The sequence below is a fragment of the Portunus trituberculatus genome, chromosome 33 (assembly GCF_017591435.1).
Source record: "Portunus trituberculatus isolate SZX2019 chromosome 33, ASM1759143v1, whole genome shotgun sequence".
Taxonomy (NCBI): Eukaryota; Metazoa; Arthropoda; class Malacostraca; order Decapoda; family Portunidae; genus Portunus; species Portunus trituberculatus.
This window is the reverse complement of record NC_059287.1, coordinates 6,816,875-6,824,374: the sequence shown is the minus strand read 5'-3', so window position 1 is coordinate 6,824,374 and position 7,500 is coordinate 6,816,875. Positions and strand designations below refer to the sequence as shown.

The 7,500-nt window shown below is 42.8% G+C and overlaps 1 long non-coding RNA gene across 1 annotated transcript in view; it reads left to right on the top strand.

Annotated features, from left to right (window-relative positions):
• LOC123512176 overlaps positions 1-7,500 on the top strand; it is a 78,317-nt gene that overhangs the window by 50,227 nt on the left and 20,590 nt on the right. The window contains exon 3 of the long non-coding RNA XR_006677040.1: positions 521-604. This is a non-coding gene — a long non-coding RNA (uncharacterized LOC123512176). The remainder of the gene's footprint in view (positions 1-520; positions 605-7,500) is intronic.

Here is a 7,500-nt window from a genome sequence, read left to right as displayed (position 1 = left end):
TACTAGTTGTTACTAGAATAGCGCTCCTCTTCTTTGGGACTGGCACCTCAATGTTTTTTTGTATATGTATATTGTGTTGCCTTTGATAGATAAAAAAAATAAATAAATAAAATCCTGCAAACCTTAATACCCTACCCTAGTCTCTTAACACAGTGAGACGAGGCATATGGAGAAAAAAATACCGTTCTGATGTTTTTATGTAACTCTGTACCATGGAAAACCTTCATAATTTCCACTAGAACCAAATAAACGTAGGAAATATTCAGCATTTAAGAATCCTGCATGAGTGTCTTGGGTAATGGAGCAGAGCAGCCTGGCAGAGTCACCTTGGCGTGGCTGCCTGGCTGGGGATTCCTTCATTACCTTTGTATTTAATGTTATCAGTTTGGACTCAAGGCGACCGTGACCCGAGGCGGTTGGAACCCAGACTGTTCCTCCCCGAGAGAGAGAGAGAGAGAGAGAGAGAGTGGAGTGAGTTTGTATCCAGGTTGTTGTTTGATTAAGATTTTGTGAGTTTCAGGAGACATCACATGGCGCCAATACTGATCCCCGACAACACACTCCCTAGTGAAGAGCAACCGATGGGAAAAAATAGTCTACAGACGTGAGTACGACTGTCCTAGCTGACAAAATTATTTGTTATTCTATTTACTTCGATTTGTTTCTTTTAATGTGTTTATTTTTCTCACGTGAAAAGTTTGTCCATGGGGACAGAGTTAGATCAACATTAGATAAAAAAAAAAAAAGTGGCTACGATGTTGCTTTCAGAGAGATTAGAAAATTCAAAAAGAATTATTTATTGACTTTTTTTTCTAATGGTTATCAACTTTTGACACTTTATATTTTTTCTAATAATCCAATTCCTCGTCGTGATATTAGAACCAAACAAAATATTATACTAATGTTACATCACAGTTGAAAACCGTCGCCTGAACTTTTTTAATTTAATATTTCATGCATTTAATTTTGCTAAAAGAACTGAAACCTCCTTGAAAGAAAGTTTCCTCAGTAACACTTCGCAGTTTTCCCTCCTAGTGCAAGAGAGAGCCACACCTTGGCTGCCCCAAGGCGCGCACTGAAGGAAGTGGTGTGTTCCTTGTTCCGTAGCGTGTAGAGTATGCTCAGAGGAACATAGCAAATTAACAATATTAACGACTTCAGTACCATGGTGCATTTCCAAATTCATTCTACTTACTATTTGGTTATTTTATACAGCTTCAAATTATTCATGTAGGGATTAAAACAGTGAAGACTGGCTATTAATCTTCTGACTTCCATAGACCCTTCCTTATGTGAATAAAATGGTCTAATCGTACACAAATGCACAAATCTCATGGTAAAATTGTACCTCAGTATTGAAGGGGTTAATAATAATTGTAATAGTTCTTGTCTACTTGCCAAAAAAACTACGAAATTTATTATACTGTAACATGACTTGGTAGACTTGGAATATTGCATCTCTTGCTATCTTCTATCGATATTTTAATGTCAACTGCTCTTCTCATCTTCCTAACTTCATATCTCTCCTCCACCCGCTGCCTCGTTGAACAAGGGTCTTTTTTCCTCTCACTTCTACTCTGTTCACTTCTCTAATGCATGAGTTAACCAGTCATTCATACCTTTCACTGATAAACTCTGGAACTCTCTACCTGCTTCTGTATTTCCAACTTCCTATGACTTGACTTCATTTAAGATGGAGACTTCAAGCCATATATCCCTTCCTTTTAGCTAACTCTCGAACCTAAAAGGTGCAGGCAACTAAATGGGACTTTTTTTCATTTCACTCTTCATGTTGTCCTTGGCCAACTTTCGCCTCTTAATAAAAAGAAAATGTTGAAAGCATGAAGGTATAACGCTATTCAAAAAAGAAAAAAAAAATCAGTAAACCAATTCAAGTTATTATTACATATATAAACCACAAACATTCTACAGTGGCAATAGGAATTTAGATGATAAGATAACGTCAAGAGAGCGAGTTTAACACCTACCAGTTTCTTATCTTATTGATGTGCCGTCTTTTTCACGTCAGCGACCACGGAATGCCATCTCTAGCTATATATTCTTTGACACTCACGTGCGTGGTATCAACAATATCTAAGAACAACAACATCACAGGATGTTTACCTGACCTGGGCTGGCCTGGGTTATTAACTGTTTCCTTATCACCCTCCTGCCCATTCTAATCCCTTTTATGGCTGTGTGCAACAACACACAGCGTACTGGCAAACTATCATACATCGATGTTTTCTTTATTTCTTGTGTCTCCATATTTCAATTATGATAGGGGCATCCGACAGGTGCAGCAGCAGCAGCAGCAGCAGCAGCAGCAGTAGTAGTAGTAGTAGTAGTAGTAGTAGTAGTAGTAGTAGTAGTTGTAGTAGTAGTAGCAGCAGCAGCAGCAGCAGCAGCAGCAGCAGCAGCAGCAGCAGCAGCAGCAGCAGCAGCAGCAGCAGCAGCAGCAGCAGCAGCAGCAGTAGCAGTAGTAGTAGTAGTAGTAGTAGTAGTAGTAGTAGTAGTAGTAGTAGTAGTAGTAGTAGTAGTAGTAGTAGTAGTAGTAGTAGTAGTAGTAGTAGTAGTAGTAGTAGTAGTAGCAGCAGCAAAAACAAAACATTTTATCTTACCCCCTTCATGCCTTCCTTTTTTCCCTATATTTACAGAATGTTGTGGTTAAAAATAAAAAAAAAAAGATGTGGCAGTTCTTGTATACTTACGTCCACTCATCCTCCCTATCCAGAAATCTACTTGATCTAAAGTCCGCCATGAAGGAGGCAGCCGCCAATGCATTACTGGCTCTATCCAGGCATCTAGGAAGATGTGCATTAAGATATTCACGGGCAACAGACGTGCAAGGTACACACTCCTTATATTATACTAAGCGATGCAAAGCTGCCTTGTCTTGTTTCACTGATCACCTTAATTTTCCACAATTTTCAAACATCCTCGTTTTTCACTTGCAATCGATGATTTTCCATTCGGATCAAAATCTAAAAGAAGATCGAAAAAAGTTTCGGCCAAAATTTGTTGAGGGCCGTGACGGCCTTGGGCGCCGCACTGGGGGAGAAGGTGGCTGTCGGGTCCGGCCTGGGGCCCAAGGCAGGGAACTGGCAGCAGGTCCTTCTATTCCTTTGCGGCCTCAAGCTTCAGTGATAATCATCCACTTGCAGTGCCTCATACTAGGCAAGGAGTTGCCATAAGCAAGGGATCAATGTCTACCATTCACCAGATGTTGACCAGAGGGGAGTCCTTATAGGGAAATAAGAGCTCCTTCCATAGAGTCTGGTGGAGGGTGTCTCTTGATTGTGGTAGCACTGGGCTGAATAAATCGCCATGAACGAGGGCACGCTGTGCACCATGCACTAGACACTGGCAGTACGAGGGGAGTCCTTTAGAGGTGAGAGGGCTCACTTCATGCCAGTGGCTGGGGCGTAGTGTGTGGCACGCTGTGCACCATGCACCAGACACTGGCAGGACGAGGGGGGTCCTTCAGGGGTGAGAGGACTCACTTCATGCCAGTGGCTGGGTGTGGTGTGTGGCACGCTGTGCGCCATACACCAGACACTGGCAGTACGAGGGGGTCCTTCAGGGGTGAAAGGGCTCCTTCATGTCAGTGGCTGGGGTGTGGTGTGTGGCACGCTGTGCGCCATACACCAGACACTGGCAGTACGAGGGGTCCTTCAGGGGTGAAAGGGCTCCTTCATGTCAGTGGCTGGGGTGTGGTGTGTGGCACGCTGGGCGCCATACACCAGACACTGGCAGTACGAGGGGGTCCTTCAGGGGTGAAAGGGCTCCTTCATGCCAGTGGCTGGGGTGTGGTGTGTGGCACGCTGTACGTTATGAACCAGACATTGGCAGGACGAGGAGGGCCCTCTACTGGTGAGAGGACTCACTTCATGACAGTGGCTGGGGCGTGGTGTGTGGTGGGTCATTGCTCATGGCGATCCGTGTGAGGCGCGGCAAGGTTGCCTCGTCACTGCTCTCACACCCTGAGGACTGGGATGGACCCTTGGGGAGGAAGGGTTCGGCCCAGTACCAACCCAGGAACGTAGAATTCAAAGTTTCGTCATCTTTATCAACCGCTTCGTTATCGAGGAATCGCTTCGTGGAAAAACGCATCGTGGAAAATATCATCGTGGAAAATCGAATCGTAGAAAATATTATCGTGGAAAATATTATCGTGTAAAATATTATCGAGGAGAATCGCATCGCGGAAAATATTATCGTGGAAAATCGAATCGTGGAAAATATTATCGTGGAAAATCGAATCGTGGAAAATATTATCGTGGAAAATCGAATCGTGGAAAATATTATCGTGGAAAATATTATCGAGGAGAATCGCATCGCGGAAAATATTATCGTGGGAAATCGAATCTTGGAAAAACGCATCGTGAAAAATAATATCGTCGAAAATCGTATCGCGGAAAATCGTGAGGTTGTTTATTTATTTATTTATTTATTTATCTATTTATCATATACTTTGTAATATATATGTACTGTACCATGGTGCTATTTGTACTTTCATTTATAATTCAGGACAGACTATGTAAAAATGAATGAGAGAGAGAGAGAGAGAGAGAGAGAGAGAGAGAGAGAGAGAGAGAGAGAGAGAGAGAGAGATTAACAACAAGAGTATAGGGAGGCGGTGGCGTAGTGGGATCGGGCAGATGTCCACGCGTAGGTTCAAATCCACCAAGTATCGCCTTGACACTTTGCCATTTGTCGAGTAGTTTAAAATCACCAGCATGTCACCATGATACCAAGGTTCTAGGTCAGCGTTTCCCAACTTGGGGTGCTAGCACTCTCTGGGGGTGCTGAAATCAATTATAGGGGTGCTGGGAAATGATGCACACACTTCACTTTCTTTTATCCCTATAATAACAACATTTTAATTAGGGGTGCTGGACTCCTTAGACATGACAACAGGAGGTGCTATGGTCGGAAAAGGTTCGGAAACGTTGCTCTAAGTGGTTACACTAAAGATGCGCTTGGTGATGGTATGGGCCCTAATATCGGTACCACTATCAATAAAATTGCCTGCCCCACTAATGGTTGGAAGCTGAACAGCGCTTCCAATACTCTTCAAGTTACCTTCAGGAGCTATAGGTCAGGGCATAAAAAAAATATAGTAGTAGTAGTAGTAGTAGTAATAGTAATACCAGTAGCAACAGAAGCAGCAAATTATGTCCACGCATTCTTCACAAACTCTAGGGTGAGACACAGCCACGTTTCACTTACTCTGCGGACAAACTCTCCACATTTCCCTCTCTCCCACATTCTTTCTCTGTCCCTCTCACTCACTCACACGCTCACTCACATCATCCTACTCTCTCCTTCCTCTCCCATGCTCTCTTTGTCCCTTTCACTCACTCTCTTGTTAGCTAATCCAGTGTACTATTACTACTACTACTACTACTACTACTACTACTACTACTACTACTACTACTACTTTTTTCAATGACGCCTGACTATTTCTATTCCTTCGTCTGCACTAAGGATGCTGAATAAGTTTTAACGACAATACATAAGAAGAGCAACGAGAGAGAGAGAGAGAGAGAGAGAGAGAGAGAGAGAGAGAGAGAGAGAGAGAGAGAGAGAGAGAGCGCTGTAAGGGTTTGTATGTTTTCATTCAATATTTATACAAAAACTTAAGTATTTGTTATGATTTTACAGGGTTGTATTTTTCGTTGATGTATTCTATATTCCACATGTGTCTGTCTGTCTGTCTGTCTGTCTGTCTGTCTGTCTGTCTGTGTGTGTATGTCTGTCTGTCTGTCTCTATTTCTGTCAGTCAGTTTCCTGGCTTTTATGTCTCCGCCTTTCTGTTTGTTAGTCATCCAGCAAACCAGCCAGTCAGTCTGTGTCTGTGTTATGCCTTTCGTCTCGTCTCGTCTTGTCTCTTCTCTGTTTGGTCTTGTCTCGTCTCTATTAGGTCTTGTTTCGTCTCGTCTCGTCTTGGCTCGTCTCGTCTCCTCTTGTCTTGTCTTTTCTCTGTTTGGTCTTGTTTCGTCTCGTTTCGTCTCGTCTTGTCTCGTCTCTATTTGGTCTTTTCTCGTCTCGTCTCGTCTCGTTTCGTCTCTGTCGCTGTCTCCATCTCTCTCTGTGTCTGTCTGTCTGTCTATCTGTGTCTGTCTGTCTGTCTGTCTGTCTGTCTGTCTGTCTGTCTGTCTGTCTGTCTGTCTGTCTGTCTGTCTCTCTCTCTCTCTCTCTCTCTCTCTCTCTCTCTCTCTCTCTCTCTCTCTCTCTCTCTCTCTCTCTCTCTCTCTCTCTCTCTCTCTCTCTCTCTCTCTCTCTCTCTCTCTCTAAAAAAAAAAAAAAGATCATCCCAATTTTTCCTTTTTTTTTTCATTCAATATCCATCACGTTGAGTCTTCAGTTTACGCGGGAAATTACGGTCTCCTGTAGACGCTGAAAGGAGAGACATGGGGGAGAGGACGAGGCTGTGGTGGGGAGCCGGGGTGGACGGGCGGAGATAACAGAGACAGTGATGGGAGAATGAACAGTATCAATATGAGAACTGTGAACATAAGATCATTGGTAGGAGAGTATGGAAACCGTGTGAACATTAAGAACAGTAGTAGGGGAATGTGAAAATAGTAGCGGGGAAACATGAACTAGTGTGAATATGAGAACACAGTGGGAGGGGAACATATGAAGATAAGGAAACATTTTTGCATTGAATAACCGGCTTTATCACACCAAAACAAATTAATGAGAATACAAATAACGTATTGTCTCTTACGGAACAACTTCTCAGGACATAAGACTCGCAATCTGCCACCTTAATACTTTCAGCAACTCCCGTCAAAGTCGCCACAGTGTATTAACCTTCTCAAACACTTTTCTACGCCTTCCCCAGTCACACACAAGTATGTTTTAATGTTATAATTTGTACTTAATATACATTCTCCCAGCTCCTTCTCTCTTTCAGTTACTCTCAATACAAAAGTTTTCACTGATGAAGAAACTGAAGCTTAGAATTAAAAGAAAAGAGAAACAGTAGCAATGGAAGCTTAAAAAAAGGAGAAAAGTGACAGACACGAAGGAAGAAAGGGAAAGAAAGACAGAGCGAGAATACCAATGAAAGCTATAGGAAATGGAGGAAGGACTGAAAAACAAGAAGGAAAGATGAGAAGATTAAACGTAAGTGAGGGGAGGAGGGAGGAAAGAGAAAAGGCATCAATAGAAGATAAAGGAAAGGTATGGAGAGAAGGAAGAAAACTGAGAGAGAGACACGGAGGAATGAAGAGGAAAGATGTAGACATATGCTGGAAGAAATGGGAGAGATAAAGACACATAGAAAAAGAAATAGAAGTAATAGAGAGATATGGAAAAAGGGAATGGAATGGAAAAGAATGAGAGAGAGAGAGAGAGAGAGAGAGAGAGAGAGAGAGAGAGAGAGAGAGAGAGAGAGAGAGAGAGAGAGAGAATGGAGAAAAAGGAGGAAGCTTATGTGGCAGGTGAAGAGGGAATAGAGAGGAGGAAGTGGAGGGAAAGGAGGAGAAA